Source organism: Zootermopsis nevadensis, unplaced genomic scaffold, assembly GCF_977971745.1.
Source record: "Zootermopsis nevadensis isolate Lab colony 2312 unplaced genomic scaffold, Znev_1.0 Znev_ptg000002l, whole genome shotgun sequence".
NCBI classification, from domain to species: Eukaryota; Metazoa; Arthropoda; class Insecta; order Blattodea; family Termopsidae; genus Zootermopsis; species Zootermopsis nevadensis.
The window spans coordinates 7,910,646-7,935,104 of NW_028259134.1; the positions used below are offsets into that span (position 1 = coordinate 7,910,646).

General features: G+C 38.0%; 1 long non-coding RNA gene across 1 annotated transcript; it reads left to right on the plus strand.

Moving 5' to 3' along the window:
* The first annotated feature begins 1,388 nt into the window (after nt 1-1,388).
* On the plus strand, nt 1,389-22,722 carry LOC110833789 (uncharacterized). The gene is made up of 2 exons (XR_002544339.2): nt 1,389-1,900; nt 22,646-22,722. It is a non-coding gene; the product is annotated as an uncharacterized LOC110833789 (long non-coding RNA).
* Nucleotides 22,723-24,459: the final 1,737 nt, after the last annotated feature.

Consider the following 24,459-nt stretch of genomic DNA (forward strand, 5'->3'; position numbering starts at 1 on the left):
ACAGGAAAAAGTCGCAAGGGACGAGGTCAGGCGAAAAGGGTGGGTGGGGGAATCATTGTCGTGTTTTTGGAAGCCAAAAACTGCCAAACAGCGAGCGATGTGTTGGCGGGCGCGTTGTCGTGGTGGAGAACCCAGCTGTTGTTGTCCCACTTTTCCGGACGTTTGTGCCTAATGCTCTCCCGTAGCCGCTTCAAAACTTCACAAAAATCATGGATTGTTCGTCTACGATCTGCAACCATAGCCTCTCGCACTTTCGCATTCCGGTGTTGTGCTTGTCGATGGTCGTCCTGAACGCTCATCGTCGTCGACAGGCGTCCGTCCATCCTTAAAGCGTTTGTATCACAAAAAAGTTTTTCTTTGACTCATAGAATTCTCACCAAATGCTTCCACAAGTACGCGGTGGGTTTCTACAGCAGTTTTTTAAAGCTTAAAGCAAAATTTGATGCAGATTCTTTGCTCCTTAAAATCTGCCATTTAAACAGGTTTAAAAAATCGCCGAACCACTACAACACAACGTTACAAAAACGCACGAAAATCAAGAACGCGGCCTCTCGCCTTCACGGCTGTTTGCACACTAATTCAAAAAGGGTACTGCTCGCCCTATCTAGTGGCGGCAGGCCATTACACAACCGGTTCGCCTGTGGAATTCAAATTCCCCGAACGTTTGGGTAACACCTCGTATAATGTTCTTCCCCATATTTTTAACATTAATTCTTGTCTCATCGCACAATTTTCGGGGGCAGTCTACTTCCCTTACAGGACAATTTATTTATTCATGTGGCTCAGGATAGGATACAGTGACTTGCTTTTGTGAATACGGCAATGAACCTTCGGATTAACAAAACGCAATTCATTTCATAAGTATCTGAGTGACTGCTGGCATTTCGAGAGGAATTATGCTCAGTGGAGTTAATTTATTGGCCTGTAATTATAGGTCTAATGGCAATGAGATGTATTCTGAGAATATTATGTGATTCACGGCTACTGACGTTTCAGGCGTGGTCATCTTGAGCGAAGAAGGCAAACAGAAAGGTGCAGCGTTGCCTAGTTTTAGAATTACCGACGGCTTGCGCTGAGAGGCGTAATTTAAATATCACTTGCACTCCGACAAAGTATTCTTAGCCAAACCAAATAACATGTCAGGCAAAAGGTTTTTCGATTTCTGAATTTTCCGGAGAAAACATTATTTTTCTGGTCCCAGTTCTTGATATGTGCGGCTGTTTAAATCAAAACTTTTACATCCCGCTTTTTCTGTTCATTTTCCATTGACTTCAGAAAACGTTCGCAATATTACTGGCGGTAAGATCGCATTTTGTCTGGGGGTTGTTCCATCAGGACGAGCTTTATGTTGTCTCATGTTCCATACGTTATCTAGTTTCGTTTGACAACGCACAGAGCAGCGTAGAAGAGGTAGCAATTTTCGTTTCTCTTGGTAACGCAAGGTTCATGTTTTCTGTAATCTGAACACTGACTTGGGTTTTCGTTCGTCAGTCTACAAGTGTCGAACGAAGAGCTGTGTAGTGGATGTTTGGAGTGGCGTTGCGGAAAATTTTATATTGCAGTTTGGTATTAGTTTGTTACAAACAAAGATCGTGCCAGTGTACATTTGAATTAATGCACAGCTCATTTTTAAAGCTCCACGCAAAGTTAGTGCATCGGACACGTCCTTAAGTAGCAACAAATAACCAATATCATTGTGAAGGGTCGAAAAATAGTTTATCGAGTGTACAGTTTCTTCTGTAAGTATGCGCGTGAAGATGAATGGACAGACTAAAATTCTCGAAGTGCCAAGATCTGACAGCTGAAGCTTGTGGCGATAAAAATCGAGTGTTTTACACATTTGTAGAGAAGATGGTGATACACCATTAACTGTTCTCTGGGATTACAACAAAACAGCAAGGTATGTTTTAAGATCATATTAAAGATATGTGTGTGTGTTCAAAGTTATGGTGTGTAGCCCCATATTTTATACACAGCCCCATTTTTATGCTACATTGTATCAACTAATGTCTGCGTTCCCACACTCTGCTTGCGGAGCGCAATCTAGCAACTCTGCAGTGACTCCTCATTGGCTGCCTTCAAACGTCAGCAGCCGTGAGTCATGTAATAGTAAGGTATCTGAAATATCCTGAATGAAGTCAACTATCCTGCCACATACAGACAGAAACCTGCAATTTAAAACGAATCGTGTTAATTCTTGTTCGTTTCTGTTCACTGACATCTGTTATTTGAAGATGAGTCGTCAATTGCTGAAGTCAGCCTAGTCTCCAACGGGATTCGAGCCTGGGTCAGAGAGTGTTTGAGTCGATTAGTTCTGTGGCAACCAAATCCAGCGAACGGGAGACTGCAGATGCGCTAGGGATAGGCTGGTAAATTATATAGTGCTGCTGTTCTGCTTCCACGTGCTGCATCCCGATCCCCTGCTGATTCATCCAGAATGGGACGATTGCAGGGGTGGGGGAGGTGGCGATTGGGCAGTCACTTCGTTGTGCACGAAGCACCTCTAATTGTATCTGACGGTCGGTGTTCGTCCCAAGTGTGAGGCAATGTTTACAACCCTGTCATATCTTGTAATTAATATTTTTTCGCTTCAGCGTTCTGTCCTCGAATGTAGTAAAATCACTAAAAGTTGTATTAATAAACGTCACAGAATAAAATAGAACAGAAGTTTCTGCAGTGGAAGAATTTGCAACTTACGTTCCGTTTTGTTGTGGGCAGTATGAGTTTTTCTAACATAATTTTTATTTTAATAAATCACCGTCTATAACCGTTCCACACAACAGACTTGAGAAAACTACTACTTTAAATTTTTTATAAGTTATTTTTCTTTTGACTTATAGTGTTTAAAATGACTAGTTTTACAGATGAGATAAAATACACACAACTTTATTTTTTATTCTATTTATTTGCATCCAACAGAGAGAAACTCTCCAGTTACAGGCGGCTCACACAGTAGCTTTACGAAAGCAGAAATGTTAGTTTTTGTTACGATTCCATCTTTGGGGTTATATCGGATTTAAAAAAAATGGTAATATTTGAATTTGTAGTTTTGTTTTTGAAACAGGAAGACGATACTTTCTTGTCCGCAATAGTCTGAAGTAGAGGGGTAGAAGCAACACTTTACAAAATGGGTATACCCTCATATCACGTAAACACAATTTAATTAAAAATGTTACATAAGACTGCGAATTCTGATGTCTGTCAGGTTAACAAGTAACATTAGAAGTATAACGTGCCTGGAGTACAAACTCAAATAAAATTTAATGATAACCTAATCAATTATTCTACGCTTGAGTCTGACTATACCATTTTAACATTGAAACAAATTGCGTATTATAAAAAGTGTCCTCTATAAATCGTATTAACGACTATGAAATTGTCTGTTGTAAAATCAATATAAAATACATGAAGCAACATCGGTGCCTTATCCAATTAAAATCTGAACAGGTAGTAACATTTTTAACAGAAGCTCTTATATCTTCATATATATTAAGTTCAGATGTAATAGATCAACAATTGATCAGAACTGCATCCATCAGATACTAGAGAAAAAATGGGAGTACAGTGGGACCGTACATTAATTGTTTATAGATTGCTATGAAATTGCTTCTGTTTTGTGCTTCTTAACATTGTTACCAGCATTTACAGGGAGATAAAGTTCTTCAGTTACATGCAGAGCTCATTTATAGTGTCACGTGGTTGCGCTAAGTATGGCGCACGCGCGAAGCTGTTCTGTCTGGCGTTATTACGTATGAATACGACCAACTAATCGCTCTACTTTAACCTCAGTTTCCATCTTGGTGTAGATAATGTATAATGAATGACATCGCCGTGCCAGACACGCATTGGCAATGCATCACGCCCGTTTGACTACCTATATCACGTTGCTACAGTCAACAAAAGCTTTGTGCAGCCATATCAGTATCATCCAACATATGGGGTTTCGCGAAGGTGCTACCTTTAAATTCTTCTTATTGATTCATTGCCTGAATAGTTTGAATATATTAATATTATAACAGTAACGTTTTCTATAATTATTAAGAATGAATAATTCGTTATTAATACAAAATTCAGGTTTCGCTAGGAATATATATATATGCCAAATGTCCATAGAAATCTACTCGCGATTTTCCATATATCCTTTACAATATAGACATATTTATGGGCGTACTATTACACCAAAGATCTATAGAGTAACAAATTAATACTATTGTTGAATTGTTTGTATAGTGCGATATTGATTAATTTAAGAACAGTTTAAATCGAATTTAGCTTTACTCAAAATTCGTTATATATTCCTTATGCAATATAAGGTAGAATATTTCAGCGAATGATTTTTCTGCATGTTATTACAATATCTTAGGTGGTGATCGTGAGAAACTTGTGATACAACATTTATCCCCGCAGGGAACCAGGGTTTCGCGTAATATAATTTGGGAGACAGTATTCTAAATATATTTTCCAGAAAATTCAACATCTTTATGCTGAAGGGAATAAAATAGCATTTTCTAGGGAGATCGTCAAATATATAAAAAGTCCTTCTGTCAAAATCCTTGAGGAAGAACTTACTGCTGCAACAGGATTTAGATAAGAAAATTTTCTCGTCATATTTTCTTCAAGATAATTAAGACTGTGTACTTATATGTCCGACAATAAAATAACTGGTTTGGGTCAGGCTGGGCGACCTGGGATCGATTCCCAGTAATAGAAGGGTATTTTTCTTCCCCACCACGACTATCCCGGCTCTGGGGCCAACCCAGCCTTCTATAGGCTTATACTTATAATGGATGCCTGGATCTGTTGTCCAGAGTTAAAGCGGCTGGATCGAGAAACTGGGCTGTAACCTCCATCCATTTCGAGGTCTGAAGCGTGGAGCGCTTTAGTTCCACTAGGACTGTACGTTTCCACGGTCTGCTTGATTAGGCACTTGACAAATACATAACATATGTTGCTGTTTAAATACGTCTCTCTGTTCGTCCCTGAAATTACAAAACGGATTGTGATTACATTTTGTATCGGTGGATTTTAAAGCTGGAAGTCCAGTTAGAATTTTGATTCTTGTCAGGCCAATGCGGGCACTTCCGAATTCATGATTTTAGTTAAATAATACTTTGGTCTGTTTTTTCCGGGTTTCTGAATTCCTTTTACCTTATCTGCTACGTTTTCACAACGATAAACTTATGTGCCTCCTTGCTAAACAGTTACAAGCACTGAATTTTGAAAATTCCTAAATTATATTCTTTCGATCCCAAATAATTTACAGTAGGGCCCGGACTACTTGCTAGCTGAGCTCCCTAGCGCTGTGGATAGTTGCACTCGGTACGGCCTGGTCGGTGCACGGAACGGCCGGTTACTGTGATAACATAAAAGAGTAGATGCGCGCGCAGTGCTTATCATCGTACTCTTCACCCCCGCCCCAAGAACTCGCAAGTAATATGGTCCTTCCTGTACACAGTGCGATAGTTCGCCAAGCGAGGGTCATCATTTTTCCTGTCCTGAACACCTTTCTGTGCCTGAATACATATAATTGTACGAACGAAATTTACATTCCTATAACCCGCATACTTTGTGTAGTAATAAGTGTCTGTCTTTTAACATCCGTTTCTTTCACATTTAATTTGGAAATTGTGCGCTCCTTAACTACTGGAGGGTCTGAGCCCGCATTATAGTAATGCCTTAGAAGTCTGTAGGCTACATACCCCACAGCCACAGAATAGAGTTGCGCTCTGCTTATGTTACCCTTACAGCTGGAATTAGAAAAATAAACAACAGCAATCATATAATAAAACTTCTCTTCACTGTTTGGTTTCTTTCGGTTGACATTTACAAAGAACAACTAAAATATCTCGGGACATTCTGTACAAAAACAAACAAACAAACTTGTCAGTACGTCAAACTTGTACCAGCCTAACTTAGTAATTCTTGAACCTGAAATTATTACTCATAGTCCATCTAATAATTACTCGCATTCGTTTTGCTCCGTACACTGTGTGAAGTGACAAAGACTTTGTTAAATGAAACAACTACACATATCCTGATTACATGTTTACGGATGTGGTTCTATAAAGCTAAGGAGAAAAGACATACAAATCGATATACAGTGAATTATATTTCTGTTTGCACTTATCTCTGTATATTTTTGCTACAGACTTTACGTGAAAATATTCTCAACAAGCAAAGATGTCGACAGAATCCTTATGGGCAGTCTTTTGCTTTGTTATTTTCTAGCAATAGGATGGGCTACTTTTCCTCTTTGCAATGTCGAGATTTCTAAACGTCGATAGGGATTGTTTCTTTCATTTTAAGTTATTTATTCTTTTAACAGAAAGGAATTTGGTTGTTTACCGGTTTGGTTCCCCACTGCATATCTCGGCATTAACAATAGACGTGTGATGTAATCTCTTAATGGTTTACAGAAAAATCTGCATTGCTAAATAGCTGGGCAACTTTGTACTACCACTTGCGATAAAGTCGTGGTTTTATTTTTGTAAATTAAAATACGTTTTTCCGAATATCGGTTGATTTATGTATGCTGTGGTGTAACGGGTGGAGTGGGTTTTCAAACACATGTAAATTCACAGGAGAAAACTTTTACAACTCTTATCATAATGTTGACATAAGTGTCTTTATTATTATTTTAATAATGAAAAGATGGCGGTACATGTAGCATGGGAGAGATAAATTGACACATTATAGTCGTAAAACCTTAAGAGGTGACCACTTAGAAAACATAAAGATTATATGGGCGCATAATGTTAAAATTTATCTTATATAGAAGTGGATGAAAGATTTTTAACTGGATTAAAGTAGATGACAAATCCACTGTTCTGTTGATTATACGAATTTCTTAACAACTTATATTTATGTGGTTTATGAATACGCAAAAGATATTAATTTGTTTATATTTCTGCTCAAGTAATTCAGTAAGCAATGATTTGTTATAGTTGAGGCTTCCTCTCGTTGCGAGCACAACGCCTTGGCCAAAGCATGTTATGTTAACTGTGCATGTTATGTGAATAGGTCTGCTTTGTTACAATTTTCGGAGTAGCGCTGTACTGCGAAAATAAGACAGAAGACTTTTATTTTTCGTAGTTCAAAATGTTAGCCGAGCTAACACGGTTAACATAAACGCTCCGTCCCAGAACTATACATTCCTTCAACGAGAGAGAGAGAGAGAAATAGACAGCAATAGTCGGTTTAGTTATGTTGTGGATAAATAATATATCGTTGAGAAAATGTTCATGCAACAGAAAGGTGTAAGTTGATTGTCTTGTGTTTCTTATTCTAAATGTCGAAGCACATTTGAAATTAAATTTCTAGGTTTGAATAAGTTCTGTATGATACCTTATTAATAAACGTTTTATACTCTGAACTGCTACCTCCTGTTTTACGAGCGGTTACCTTGCCTTTTATAAGGATAAAATGTAAGATAAAGCCACGTGTATGGTTGTAAAATTAATGCAAATAGAAGTATTTTTTTCAAATAAAGTTTTTGTTATGACGTGTGCATGCTGACGTATCAAACGTTCTCAGTTTTTATGGCCATCACCTTACCGTTCCATATAAATGCAATATCATAGGAACAGGGAGTATAAGTTCTATTCTGTAGGCGTAATTAATTTAAAATAATTCAGCAAAATGTTTATAACAATAAAAGTAATGGAGGAACGTTAGTATATATAGACCAGTCTACGCGGCGCCAAAACTTAGAAAATTATCACCCCTGTGAAAACCTCAAATCTTACAAAATAATTAAATATTTTTTCCACTGCATTTTCTACGAGCTCTGAATTAATCTACGACTGGATAAACAAAATATTTTGTCCATTGACATAATAGCTGTGAGGAAGTACCCCGCCCACCACATAATGCAGTACGGGCCTAAGAGTCGGGGGGGGGGGGGGGGATAATACGCACACTCATACCGTTACACCCTACACGAGACTGTCTGGCCTTCTGAGGTGACCTGTAACCCGTTCACTTGTTGCTGGCGGCCCGTCAGCTCGCAGTATCGGCTGCATGGGAACTATCTAACAACTGCGCAATTTCTAAATACAATGTGTTTTTATATATTACTAGATATATTTATATCAGTAGATGGCAAAACGCATCCTTAGGTCGCGCATGCAGGAGAAGGCCTCACCGCAAAACGCTAACATATTACGTATTCAAGAACATGAACATTTTTCCTGAAACAGACGTGTGTGTTCAATGTCAAGGGCAGCCAATAGTAAATCAGCTTCTAAAATAATTTGCATTGCAGAAAGTAATAATGGATGTTCCGTAAAGTCACACTACATGGTAACCTGAAAATGAAAATAAATATTGTGTACGCCTCTCACGTATCGCTCACGGACCGAAAATATTCACTACATAATTGTGGCGTTTTGAGCTGTGACGTCGAATAGCTTTGTAGGCAGGTAGTTGCCGGCGTTTCGGAGAAACGTGTGATCTTCATCTTTAGAGTGAAGTGAGTTAGGATCGGAATGTAAGACATAATATTAAAATGTATATAGAGGCATGATGTGTGGTGGTGTGGACTGGCTGGAATTATTAATGTTACTCAGGTTAGGGACCAAATGCCGGTTCTCGTAACCATAGTAATGAAAATTCGGGTTTTATGTAGGTGGGGAACTTCTCAGTTCAGTACTCGTTAGCTTCTCAAGGAATATTCTGCCCATGGAGTTACTAGGTCATTCAAGTGAACGACACGTGGTTTAGAATAAGATTAACCACTGTCAAATTTCTGGAGTTTAAAATAAAACGGTGAAATGATATTACTGTGGTTAAACTCAGCAGAATGAACTGAGGAAAAGTGCAGTAAACCTTAGTTCGGATGAATTCCCGAACAAACGCGTTATCGATGCGCTAAATCGGTTAGGCGTACAAATAAGGATTAAATTCAGAACAATAGGAGGTACAGTCACGGAGCGTAGAAAACCATTGTCCTTACCCAAGTGTAAAAGCGATATCTGAAGAGCACTCTCTGGGGCCGTGACTTGGCAACGTGACCTGCGCAATGAACGTATGTAATCAAGCCCATTCCGTATCTAACGACGTTTCTAAACTCACGTGTTTAACTACAAATGTAGATAAAATGACCTATTTACGATAAAGTATTTAACATTTATTATTATTACTTTATTTTTGTGTGTGTCGTGTCTCTGTAATTGGCATTTTGGATGTTAATGCAGAACACTAATAATAAATTGAAATTATTATTATTATTATTATTATTGCATTGTCTTTACAACTATTGCAACTTTGTGTTCATGATACAAGTTGATTACGTAAACTTGCAATTCATTCCCATTCCTTGAGCCAGCTGCTATTACGGTTATGTGATTGCATACGCGGTTATGTTAACCGTGTTAGCCATGATACCCCGGCTTACTCTTTTAAAAATGAAAACTAAACAATGTACTGTCTTACAATCCTCGTACATACACTAGAACTCAGCAGAATTTATCAGATAAAATGCATCGTTAGCCAGTCAGGCACTCGCCGCAGTCATAAGTCTCAACTGAAATAGCTGGCTAACGACGCATTTTATATTATCGATTCTGCTGTGCCACTGTACAACGAAGATAAGACAAAATACTTTTTCTTTTTTCAAAGTTGTTAGCCGGGGTAACACTGCTTACATGAACGTTTCACACCTTTTGCTTAGCAATCTTTTGTCGTGTTTGGAATGTACCCGGTAAAACAGCGTCACTAAATCTGTATTTTATTTATTTATAGTTTATTTAACAACGCTTTTCCAGTAGCTCAGACTGCATAGCGTCATATGAGAGGATGATAGTGAACAATGAATTGGAAAGGATTGTATCAGATCTTTGTTGTCAGATCTGAACATTTGAATTTTTTTGTTAAAACTACTTCCAAGATTCGTTTCCTCAATATATATTATGTATTGTTTCAAAAGCGCAGATTGTACCACAAAATAAATACACCTAACGTATAACGTTTTATTTCTACTTGCTGTCTCATTATGACGAAATAACATGAATTGAGGGTGTCTGAGAATAGGTGCTGTAGTAAACATGATTTAAAATTGAGAATTCCTTTTGGGTTCTGAAATCTAATCCACATATCTAGAAGGTGTAATATGTCTGTACTCGGTGCTGCTGTTTATCATGTTGAAAGCAGTCTCGGCATTACATTTTTTACATTTTAAATAATTAGTTAAACCGTTTGTGTTTATGTCAGAAAAAAACAAAAAAACAAAAGAATAATTGTGAAATTTTAAATTTTGTTGTCATATATTCCACTACAACTAATGTTCGTGGGTGAGACTACAACAGCGTACAGTTTAGACTCCACTAAATACGTTTTCAGCACGTTGAATGTATAAAATATCGCATCAGGAGAATAATTTATAATTAAAAACCATCAAAGAAGAGGGTAAATTTGATTCGACTAAATACTAGAATGTTACTGACTAGAATAGGCATAATTTTCCTTACGTTGTAATTTAGTAAACTTAATAAAACCGCGTATACTTTTCTTGTAGAATAACTTAGTTTTCTATTTTAATCCATTCTAACCGTATTAAGCCTTAGAGTTATTTACTCTGCAGTGACACACATACAAAGTGTGGTTCTTTGAAAGTGGTAAATTACTGGCCTATCATAAGTAGGATTTACGTCCTTGCATAGTAAAGTTTGCTTATGGTATCTAATGAATTCAATCTGTCGTCTGAAACCGCATTTGTGTACCCAAGTTTCAACATGCGTACCACTACAAAAAGTAGAAACCAACACAAAATCAAAAAGGTGTACCTGTACGTTTCACATGTGACGCAAAATAAATTTAATCAATCGCCTGTGGAAGTCTTGCCGGTTTATAATGGGATAAAGTAATTTAGCATATTTTCAGTTGTTGACTGATTTATGCCTCAAGCACATATAAAAATCATAATTTGACATGTATTTACCATAAGTTGTTGCAATGGAAACCTCTGCAACGCACACCCGGAATGACTGTTCGATTTAAAGCTACTGGTTCAGCCAGTCGACCAGCAAAGTAGCTTAATTAGAATGGATTCTATTTTAGCCAGTTGCCCTGCATCAGCTAAGCACTCGTCGGTCGTTTCAGCTTCTTGACATTTTGCTCGTTGCGTTCTTCGCACCTGGCACGCGATCTCTAGCGAGGAAATCCACCCATTCCTTTTACGCGTTATGAGTTAGGAGATTTTATATTTAAGTACTGAATGTCAGGCAAGGCCACGGGTGGACCCGATCGGACTGAGACCCTCCTCTATCTGAAACACATTTCTTTATCATTACTACAGAAACAATGGGATGAGACAATCTCCTGTCTGTGATGTATGGCTGAGGCCAACCCAAATAATTCGTTATATCCGTTACATAATGGCAGAAATGATATAAGCGCCACGGTTAATGAAACTACATTTCTTTCTTGTTCATTAAATTTTTATCAGTTCTTAAATTAAATATCTAAACTCGTGATGTATAGTACAGATTTATGTATTGGTTCTTCAGAAATTGCTATGAAATTGATCAGTTAGCTATTAAAACAATGTTCAATGGTCTTTAATATATTGTTCCTATAGGCCTAAATAGTTTACCAGCAGCTAGAGCTACAGCGAAACAAAAGACTTCTGAATGAAGTTATTATTGTATTTTTGTCAATTGAGAATTTAAATAAAATCGATATAACTAACTCCTGAATCAGAGTTCTTCTTCAGAAGTTAATAAAGTTGCTCAATTAGTCACGAATTCCTTGTGTTTTATGGAACCAAAGGTTCATCTGCATTTCACAAGAGTTCGCCTCTGGTCCCAATCCTAAGCCAGATTAAACCATTACACATCCTCCCACCCGATTTAACTAAGATACTAATATAATATTCTATTGATCTCTCGTATAGTGCCTATGTTAGTTCAGACTACGGCCGCTAGTCGGTTGAGGCATGCGAAAAACAATTTTGCACGTGTAGCTTTTCGGATATTATTTATAATAAAAGTAAAGTAAATAAAAGTAAAGCAGTCCCACTACACGCCATGTAGGTCGTTTGGGGGGGAGGCGGTACAGCTCCTACTCATTCTTAATCTCGGCACTAGATGGGGGTGAGTGGTCAGCATCAAGCCCCGGCAGCTCTTTACCCCCTGGAAAGGACCGCGGTACCTATTATGCAGGAGGCTGGGTGGGCCCCAGAGCCAATCTAGGCGCAGGCTAGAGGAAAAATCCTGTAACTCAGTCGGGGAACGAACCCCAGCCATTCACTATACAGACTGAGCTATCCCGGCTCATATTATTAATAATAAGACTTTTTGTTAATGTTTACTTTCCTGTACTTATTATAGACAGCGAGCTTTATTGCAAGATAATCAAGTTGTTTACGAAAGTTAAGATTTGAGGGCGTATACTCTATTCAAGATCTGTATGGAGCGTTACTAAACACAAACGATGAACAGTAAGTGACATATGCAATTCACAGTCTGAGCTGATATGAGCTCAATAAGATTAATTTCACAGCCGGAGACGAAGAACATGCCACAAACCACGATCGATGCTATTTCCCCGCATGGACGCCGACTTTTCAAAATTTTTTGGGGTGCTCAGATTTGCGTTACAAATTCTCCCAGAATACAGTCTGAAAGTATTCAAAACGCAGTCGGCAACAAAAGCAGAATGAATTATGGAGTGGAACTACTGACCTCTGACCACTTTTGTATCCCAGATATCTCCTTAGTGAAAAGAAACTTGTCGCATGCAACTCAACCGGGTCCACTGAATTTCAGAAACGCGCAAGTAGGAAACGATCTGGAAAACTGCTCACATTAAAAAAACACGAGTAATTACTTGAGTTGATTAAAAATAATTACGGGAAAATAGTTTTAAAGTCAAACTGAAGGTAAGAGTTCAGGAGAACTCCTGAAATTGCTCAGTGGGTGCCCGAGTCCCAGGGCACACACGTGGTCAGTGCCCATCCGTCCCCTACTCACGGCCAATAGAAAGCCAATTTTCTGTCGCTCCGTGGCCATCGTTTGTTTATGTCTGCTCCATGGACATCTTTAACGGATCTATAGCTGCAGGAAAACAATATTAAATATTGTACATTTTCTGACGTACAGCCTATATTTGATACACACGACGTTACGGACTTGGCTTTACTGTCATCTTCAGGTGGTTGGTTGCAATTATACTGACAGTTTCATTTTGGTATTCCATATAATTTGTGACAACGGTCGGGGTCAAATACCAGACTTTTGCCTTCTTAACTAGTATTTTGCCTACTATACGACTGGTTAGAATAGGCTGTGACTTGTTATTCAAAAAGTCTCTGGTTCGATGCAGACCACTCACAGTAGTAATATAAAAAGAATACAAAGGAACTAGAAGGATGACTTTTGAGGACGGGAGCAGAGCTAACTCCCGAAGTGTGAAGTGTTTGGTGTGCGAAATATACCCCAGGCATTTGACAGTGCCCAACGTAATAACTATCTCTACCATTGTCACAAACTTTTAGAAAGAATAGTACAGTTATTCGCTGTTGTAATGACTCGATACGAGAAAGTCGACCGGGGATCGATCAAAGAAATGTTTACTCGCGGGGGAACCATTTAGACTTCAAGATATCACTTAAGTGTTATTAATACTGCATTTCGTATGTATTTTGATAATAATATATTATAATCGATCAGGACGAATAATTGGTAACTCCTGAAATTTTTGAAGTTTTGAATTTTTCCTGGGAGACCCTCCGGCCAGCGGTCACTTAAAAACAGCCCAACCCACTCCCGAATATAAATCATTGTCCATTCCAGGCCAATGCCTTCCAAATGGTCTCTTCCTGTTTTTGATAAGTAGTATCAGTTAATTATTTGATGACACTCGTTCAGCGTGTCATTAACTTACACGCGGTGAAGTGTCTAGTTATTCTTTCCATTACTCTTTTAGTATATTTTACACTTTCGGTGGGTCTCCCTTGGGCCTCTTACCTTCTATTATTCGTGTTGTAATCAGTTGTAGTATTTTTTCTTTATGTTTTGCTGCTTGCCCATTTTCTATCTCGTTAGAATCAAAAGTGTATGTCCCGGTTTATACTGTAATCTAATCTCTTTTATATTTCTATAGTAAACACATTTGGTTTCGGACATTGAGTTTGTGCTAGAAACTATTTCAAATAGTTGAAGCTTCTTGCTTGTAAGTTATAATTCTTCTCGATAACAGAACCGGATAATTGTTTCTTTTGCAGGACCTTGGTTTCGTGCTATTCTATGCAAATTTTTGTTACCTGATCTAATATCTTTTACATCTAGTTTACTCCTGGTATATTTCCTATTAGGTATTGTGTTGGGCAAGGCCGTTGTGTAGGCAACATGGAGTTTTCCTCCGGGGGTTTCCCCGGTTTCTCCGTGGCATCCCAACAATTACTCCATTCACACACAGAAGAAGGCAATGGCAAACCACTTCTGGATCATCTGCCAAGAACGTATATGAACAGGTCCCAGTCCGAGAAAAGGATGGAAGGATCCTGTTCATATGGACCTGTCGTCAGACAGAACACTAAATAAATAAATAAATAAAATAACATTTAACGTGATGCTATAGCAGTGATGGAGGACTTATACATCGTAAATTTATACAGAACGGATTGTAACAATGAGTCAAGTGCCAGAAACATATCCAATATTGTGAAACTTTTCAAGGAGATGTTTAGTTTACTGAGCATGTTTAAGCCAGTATCGGACTTCTGGTTTATAACGCAGAGTTCACTCGTTAATTTCAGAGGAACGTACTGCTCCATCTTGATATTTGACCCCTGTAGGAGGCAGTATGTTCCTCCGGAACTTTGATATGAACCTACACGTTCATTCTGCGTTACAACTCAAAAGACAAACATCGACATTTTTACTGCCGTGAGGACCTCGAATATGACAAAAGAATGTCGCACGGCGTTAAATGGGCACGTGCGATGTTTGTTCGAGTACTGGAATTTATTTCATTTAGGGGGCGGGGGCTAAAAATCGCGTAACCAGAAGTACTGTATTTGAAGGCCTTATGACATTAGAAATTTTGAGGTTAGAATGCTTTTTTTCTACAGAGTTGAAGCAACAAATTAGTAATGGGAAACTTCCTCTTACATAAAAATATCTTGGTGAGCATGATTTTTGACATTTTTATTTTTTTCTTCAGGTGTATCACTTTTGGGGCATACTGGAATTCGATCGCCTCATCACCTGTCATTGGACTATTTACAAAAATATGTTCGAGCAGATTTGCTTTCCTTTCATTTACTGACAAACACAACACCCCACAAATAAAACAATTTAATTTATATTATTTAGTGTTCTGTCTGACGACAGGTCCATATGAACAGGATCCTTCCATCCTTTTCTCGGACTGGGACCTGTTCATATACGTTCTTGGCAGATGATCCAGAAGTTGTTTGCCATTGCCTTCTTCTGTGTGTGAATGGAGTAATTGTTGTGATGCCATGGAGAAATCGGGGAAGCCCCGGAGGAAAACTCCGTGTTGCCTAGACCACGGCCTTGCCCAACACAAGTTATAAATTCGGGCACCGCCGGGAATACACAGAATCATACTGAAATGAAATGAAGAAAAGCGTGCCTCAAATACTGACATGTCTAAGTGTTTACCCTTAATAACAACAACTATCGCGGTGACTGTAATTCAAATTAATTGACTTCCGAAAATTTTGTTGTACCAGTGATGAAACGCATAGACGGGATTTGTAGGTTTTATATTAGATGTCCCTGAATATTTTCTATCATGTACAGTTGCAGACTTCTGTCTATCTATCCATCCATCTATCTGTGTCCGTATTTCTGCCTTTCTGTCTGTCTGTCCGTACGTACACAGTCTCGTAAACAAATAACGTGACACTTTATGAATATGTGTGTTTTACGCATGACTGACTAATTTCTCAACAGTTACACTTGATGTAGAATAATCTGTTTCACAAGTACTTCTTAGGCAGCTTTAGAATCAGGCCTAGTTCTAACCGAGGTAAAGGTTTGAAATGACAAACAAAGGACAGAAACGTATAATAGATGAAGATACGGAAGAAATAATTTCCTGTTTAATTTCAACCTGCATTTTCACTCTAGAAATACACGCTGTATATTCGTAACACGCACAAGACGCAGTAATCCACCTTATGCGAGTACCAGGAGGTCTTCAGGGTTTATAGAACGTCGCTTATAGCAGCTTTCATTGTGACAGTGTGAGGTAAGTGTCACTCGTTGCTGTCTCAGCTTGCACGCCAGTAGATTGTTCATGTATTGGTAATACTGCATTTTACACCCATTATCAAACGTACACCATACTCGTCGTCGCCTTAGGAGAAGGCATATTACGTATATTAAAAAAAAAAGATTCAGGTATTGTATATATATTTCTGTCCCTACAGAAATATATATACAATACCTGAATCTTTTTAACGAAGGTCCATTTTGGTGAGAGACTGGCAAATGTTTCGAAGTTTTATTAAGATGTAAATCTGGGCAACACAATAGTGTGATAAATCAAAGCACACGAGCAAACCCGTTGTCTGTTCTCACGGTGATATATTGACCGGATTATCCGAGGACCATGGTTTGACGGCTGTATCAGATGTTTTATGACTGAATTCGCTAAAAGAGCTAGAACTAATTTAACCAACACTACGAACAATCTAATACTTGCATAATAGTTGCTTTACACGTGTCATTGTCTCTAAACATCTCTCAGGTCCAACCTCTAACCTTTGAAGGGTTAGACTCACGATTGGGTTTTTGCAGGGTTGTGTTGATGAACACGTCTCAATGTGGAAATAAGACTAATGACAGTACTGAAAATTGTGAACGCCCAAGAAATGACTAGAGTGGTCATCGAACTTGAGAACTGCATAGCCTACATACACTTTAAAGTATGAAGGCTGTGTAAATCCGGAACTTGAAGCCTCGACGTTGATAGCTGTATCAAGAAAGCTGATGTTGAATTTACAACAGTAAGTTATACCAAAGGAAAATGGAGATATGCTAGACCATGAAAACAGATACAAAACTTGATTGTAATGTATAAAATGGCGTCATGAGGCACTGAGAATTTAAGTTTGAAGAAAGTAATAAGGGAATAAACGCGGATGGAAATGAGGCAGGAATAAGGGAAAGAACGAAATAAATAAGGAATAAAGGAAGTAGATAAAAGAAAGAAGGAAAGAAAGACAATGAAAGAACGACCTGCAATGGACATCCGTTTTATCCTGTTATTATGCACTACTTTTGTACAGCAAACCACTTCGTGTGATTGTAAGAATCTAAGAAATAGTTACCTACATTTGGAAATCTATCCTCAGTACGACAAAGCACATCTGACGTGCTTTTGCATTTCATGGTCTGCGGCGATTGCCACCAACACTTATTCTTGCATTCTACATAACTATTGGTGTTCATGACATTCATGTGTTCCCATTTTGTGTCATATTAATATTTTGGGTTAGGTTAAATGTAGTGCCTTTGCTGATAAGTTGAACATACCTGTCATTTCCCGGCTCCCGACAGGAACTGCCAAAAAAAGCATGTTTATTTTATTGTTTTTATGGAGCGAGACTTGTATCCGGAAAAACCTGTGTCACTTGGAGGTGAGACATGCAGTTCCAGTCGGGAACCAGCACGTGACAGTTGCGTTATGTACATCCATATACCCATTATACCAATAAGCCCATGTGACGAAATTGAGCTTTCGTCAAATTGGTACGCCATCTCCTGGTTGCGGATGGTGTATATCGCCTCTAGTTACAGAGTGCTTGCAAATTGATTAAATAAGAATTTGCGCACGGTCGACAAAGACAGGTTCTATCACAAGAGACCTACGTATGCTTTTTCGAAATATTACAGAGAGCATTCGACACTTCGACACAGAAATTTGTTTAGCTGACCCAATGCGCTTGTACGTGAATATGTGGATCTTTGTATGTTGCTTAATTTGGGAGTGCGTTAGTTATAATTGGCTAAATGACGTTGGTTTAGGTAAAAGACTGAAGATGGAGACAATATGTTTCTCCGAAACGCTGGTATCTACGAACGATTTTATGCGATCAGAACCCAGTATAAAATCATCATTTTATTGGATTATTTAGTTTCCACATGTCACAGACGAATGTAGATCGATGACTGTGTTAATCATTTCCTTGAAACACATGGCGTGGTCACTGAACTATCTTTATCTCTGAAGTACGAGTGTGTTACTATTTGTGTTTGGATCCGACTTCGCCTTGTTCTGAAACGTGTTCGACAAAGGACTGCTCGATTCCAGAGCGACTCCGTTTGAAAAGCAGTCATAGTTCTTAAGTTCTTCTCGACTCCTTCTGGGCGTTATTTTATGCGGGAATCAACCAATCTTTGTACGTACCGGTAGCTTAAGTTTGTTTTGTCTGGCTGCATGTTGTGTTCGTTCAGAAAAGTTAAGTAATAGCTTGGCAAGTTTACTTTAGTTGTTAGTGAAGGTTAGGATGGAGGATCTGTTTTTATTGGTGTTCAGGGAAGATGGTTGATAGCAGTTGGTTGTGCTGTAGTAACGATTGTCACGTGACTCGAGTTAACGTCAGCCATTTTTCGTCACTGGGAAGGCCAAAAACAACCTGGAGGAGAACCATTAAAGAGGAGGCAAAGAAGGAAGGAAAGACCTGGAGGGAGCTGAAAGTTCTGGCTCGTAAAAGAACTCGTTGCTTTGTCGAGGCCCTATGCTCTGGCTAAGAGCGACAGGATATAAATAAATCAATTTTTCGTCACTACTCCTTTACGCGTACACAATTTTGCCTGTAAATATTGTTAAAATGAAGTGTGTGAGGTTAGGTTTGGTTGTTTTGATGAAGCTGCCAGGCTAAAGACGTAGTTGTCATGGCTGGGATTTTTATTTCAAGCGACAGGCGATGAACGGCTGATATGTACACAGTGTTGTCAAGTCTAAATAACTTGTTGATGACGTACTTTGAATTGGGCATACAACAGTCACATTCAAGAGAAAAAACTGACATGACAAGCGACTTTGTAACTCTGTGTCTTTAGGGGCGACAGCCTTCTTGTTTGAATCGTAAGTTAGTTAGGTTAAATGAAGTGACGAACATCGCCAATTAGAGATAATATTAATGTATGTTATGATAATCGCCTTTTAAACCAGTCACAACCTGGGCTATTTGATGTAGAATGTACAAGGAAGTTGGGGTCATTGTATTGTAAATGATTCAGTAAGTTCTTGTAAACAATGTAATCGGATTATCGGGCCTCATCTGTTTCATGTGGGGTTGACTGATTAGGTTGTCGGATGTGGCACATGGTTGAATATTGTATCGCCCTGACGCAAGAAACAAAGGGGGGAGGGGGTCAGAAGTATGCAGGAGGCGTGCATCGAGGCGCGGTGCACAAACAAGGTGAACTGCGGACAAATGCATAGCCTATACCGCACACCCAGAGTCACGATTTTACTCGGCTCGCCCCCGAATGGGAACACCAACACCTAACGTGTCACACTGCACGGTAGGTGGGCCGGTCTCAAACCCAGCACCTCCGTCTTCATCACCTTATTCATAGCCATCATCATCATTATAGATCCCGTCGTTATTACACCAAATTAATTTCGGTGGTACCATCCGTTAGTTATATCAGCATTATGTAAGGTTTGAGGTTTTCACAGCGATGAGTCTGAAGACAGCAATCTTCATATCAACATTATATTGGACATTGTCCGTTGTCTGAAGTATATTTCCAGACACGATGTTCGTGAGTTGGCACTCCTTCAATTTTTAGGTGACTATAATTATACTGACAGAATTTAGTATTAGATGTTTTAATTTAAGTTTAGTTGTGACGTTTGGGGTCGAACTGTATACATTTTGAATATAAACTGCCGTCACTCATCTTAAACTAACTCTTTAAAGACCAATGGTAACTACATGTACCATCAGCTTTAGCAATTAATAACTGCATTTTGTATATATGTGTGTCGTATGATTCTCAGAATAAAAAATAATTATTTTTTCACACAAATCAAATAACGTTGTTATGGAGACGAATTTTATTTTTTTGAGGTACAGTCTGAATTATTAAATATTATTTACACGATCTTCGGTATCAAGGGGTTAAATAATAATTAAACAAATTTATCAATTTAATGACAATCAACTGAACACAGCCAACACAGAACGTGTCGTGTGTATCATGAATGGTGTCCAAGAATACTGGTAGGCCTCTAAGAAACCAGTCATTGTCGCGTACTCCTTAAGCAATCATTCGTTTTACGAAATATTTCTGGGTATTTGTGCGAAAATCGCGAAACCATTTTCATCTCGTCTGGAAAAAGGAAACTAGAAAAAAATAGTGGAAGGTGGTGAACTACTCTACCAGTCTGTTTGTCGCTGTGCTTACTTCGCGAATACATAGCACTAACAGCAGCCGTCTTGACAGCAAGTTTACAATTAAAGTGAGAAATCATGCCGTCACCCCCACCCTCAACTAGATGTAGATCGATATATCGATATCGGCATCTATCTTCTGCAACAAAGTTTCCTCACTAAGATTTATCTTGAACAAATTAAATCGAATGTCTTCTGGGATATTGCGCTATGTACTCTGGCAGAAGTTTGTCATGTTTCAGTGGTACTTGCTGCCTCCATCATCAAGGCAATGATCTTCATCTTTATACTCGTTGCCGTGAGAACCTGATGTCTCACAAATTAATTCAAATCGATTCTTTCTTCTTGCCTTCTTTATGTTTAAAATCGATGCTATCTAACATTTGAGGCTTTAAAACACAATAATATGATTAAACTTGAATCTTCATCACAATAGTTTGACGTTGGAGGTGCCACCAAGGGGTGTCCAATTTTCTTAATTTTTAATTATGATTTTGTCCTCAAAATTACTTTGTATTTACAGGAATTCTCCGCGCACGTATCGTTTGTTCCACACCTCCGCAGACTGTCTTCGTCCTTGATGAAGTTATTTTGGCTGCAGAACCCTTTGTTGTTCGTTCCAAATTTTTTATGGCCAATGTCTCTGAAAAGCACAGTAGTACATAACAGCATTCAATGTATTATCGTTTCAGTTAATATTGTCTACAGTAACTGACAACGGTAACAAATCTATCTAGAATAAATAGAATAAATTGTTAGTTTTCTGCTGACTTCACTATGGTAGAATTTTAGCCTATCGGTGATTAATAATTCCAGACTTTGACAGTATCTCTGATTCTTACCTTGTGACAAGATTCGAAACACTCCCACTGTCTTCTAGTTGCTGCAGATTTCTTGTCCCACCATTTGTTTTTCTGAACAACACGTCCACGCCAAGCTGGGAACAACACTTGTAGCCATTTGTATAATATTACTAGCATCACCACACCATCTGCACTGTATGTGGCCATCACTCCAGGACAGAATGACCAATACACCTTCCCAGATAAGATCATATTCACATCCAGACAATATTGCATTGCAATGGTCAAGTAGAATGTTCATGAACATTTATTTGATGGCATGTTTTGTGTAAGTAAATAAACAAAACTGAATAAAACGGTCAAAATAAATACAAAATGCAGTGAACACAAGCGTCTTTAGAAAGTGGGGGACAGTTTCCCAGTGGCGACGGAGTTTGTGAGCTTGAATACTGACAATTTTCGAGTAAATTATGAATACTGGCTGTAGATTAGTTAAAGATAACCACATCTCTGCGAAGAGTCATGAAAAGGTCATAAGTAAAACGTTTTACAAGGAATTGGTTATTCGTTTCAAAACCGCTTTTTCTGTCCGTCTAATCACATGTAACTACTCGAGAACGGGTATATGGATTTTCATTAAATTTGATATGGTCGTTTTGCGAAAAATCTTCGAGCCACATTAATTTTCGTGAGGATCGGACAATTTTAACGACTACTTCACATAAGAAACCTGTTCTAATATAATGTAGCGTTTTGTGTTATTGAAAGTGTGAACTGAATTTTGTGGTTGTCATGGCAAAACGATACCAATGCCTGTTCTGCTGAAGGCTCTTATTAATCCGGCTCAGCTGTTCATAAGAAGGCATCCAAAGTCAGAATTCGCAAACTGAAAATCTAGATACAATAACAGCTAATGCGCCAGTATAGTTACGCTATGCCTACATTTGCAAACTTGTTTTTCGTTGGTGTTCCATTTATTTCGTTAGGCGCGGTGTGATTATTCCGAATGTTGAATACTGAAGAATAGAGGGGGAATCAGCTGTGGATTACTTTAAATGACCTAATTCTGAATTTGCTTGGAACGAATGTAATGCTGTGGTAAAGAATATCCCTTACCGCTGGCACCAACTGCAGTGACACGGCTAGAGGCCGAGCGAGAAGTGCTGGCACCTGCGCAAAGGACTGATTTTGGTCGTATGAGATGGACTCGTCCGAAGCACGCGCTAGAGGGGTGTCAGCTTGTGTTAGTTTGTAGCTCTAGCTGTGTTTAGATAGTTGCGTCACCGCAGCTGAGGCTGTGCAACCCCCAGTACTAATGAACTCCCCTCTCTCGGCTTAAGCCTGCTACACACATAGAGGTAGACCTTTCAGTTATGCCTGAACAGGTATGCTGTTCGGTATACATCATGCTCTAGTGCGTCCGCATGGTACAGTTTTTCTTATCAGTTCAGTTGTATTTCAGGTAGCGCCATGACGTCAACAGACGATGCTTTGGCGATAGTTGGCTGGTTAATAGCTCAAAAAGGTGTCGTAAACGTGTTACGTGGTGTAAAGATTGGTTGAGAAGAAGAGAACAGTATTCGCATGTAAACTTACTACAGGAATTGAAATTTGCGCCGAAAGATTGGCATAATTATTTAAGGATGGACGAAGAAAAGTACTTAAGGCTCCTGTCGTTGGTGACTCCATTAATCAAGAAGAAGGATACTGTAGTGAGAAAAGCTATATCACCACATGAGAGGTTAACTGCTTGTCAAAGATTTCTTGCAACCGGAAGAAGCTACGAAGACCTGGAATTTTCTACAATAATATCACCTCAGGCTCTCAGCTATATTATTCCAGAAACGTGTGATGCTATAAATAAAGTTCTACATAAAGAATACTTAAAGGTAAGGAAATAGAACAATTTTCAGCTTGGTTTAGTAATAAGATGATATAGTTGCGTCATATTGTGAAATTTAATTAATTATTCGGTTTTTGTCCGTCTAATCACAATTCATATATAAATTTACAATTAAGATAATTAAAATATCATTTTATGTTCCTCATCGAACAATCGATTTACAATTGGAACATCTTTTTACAACATGTTTCGGTTTCTATATAAACCATCTTCAGGTGTAAAGGTTAAAATTATAAACTTAAAACTTAATTACAATATCTGATATGCAACATTTTGGTGATGTTCACTTCCAGATTCATTTTTGTATTGGAGTGAATGTTTTTTGATGTTCTACATCGGCCTGTAATACAGATGATTTAAAGAAATAGTAATGAATATGAAAGAATATAGGAACAAAATAATATATTGGAACGTAAAATTGAACATACCAAAGATGAGAGTGTAGATACATCTTAATGTGTCTGAAAGCACTAACGTATCTAAACAGATGTGGCTCACTACTGATCGCGGTTGCTTGTAGGGAAGGTAAGTGAAAGGTGGTTGTTGGGGGTGGGGTCAAGCTTCTGAAGGGCATTAAAGATGGGGTTATTAAGGTAAATATTATTATCGTTTAGGCAAATGTTTTGTTTAAATGTTTGCTGTATATGCTATTTTTCTATTGTGTCTCTATGTATTTTATTTTGTACTATTTTTAGAATGTCCATTGTTTCTGTTATTGTGCTGTATGCATGTCCGGTATTCAGAATGTGTTTGGCGTATGCTGAATTTTCTTTATTTTGTTTTATGGCAGTTATATATTCTTTATATCTGTGTGTGAATGTGCGGCCAGTTTGACCTATATATGTTAATGGACATTCTTTACATTTTAATTTGTATATACCTGGTAATTTGTATTTATTATTTATGTCTATTGGTGGTTTTTGTTTAAGGATGTTTTTTATTGTGTTTTTTTGTTTTGAAGGCTACTTTTATTTTGTTTTCTTTGAATAGTTTTGTTATGAATTTGGTTTCTTTTCCTATATATGTAAAAGTGGCCCATTTATTTTGTGTATTTTCATTTTCGTTAGGTTTTGTTGTTTTTTTAGGTTTATTATTTAAAAAATTGTTATTATATCCATTTTCTTTGAGGATTTGTTGTATTATATTTAATTCTATTTGTTTGTTTGTTGTGGATATTGGGTATAGGTTTTTTCTGTTTATTAAGTAGTAATTGATGGACATTCTTTTTTGTTCAAAGGGATGGCAAGATGAAGCATGAATTATGGTACTTGTGGTAGTGGGTTTTCTGTAAATTTTGAATTCAAAGTTTTTAGTTTTTCTTATTATAGTTAAATCTAAGTAGTTTAGTGTATTGTTTTGTTCAATTTCTATTG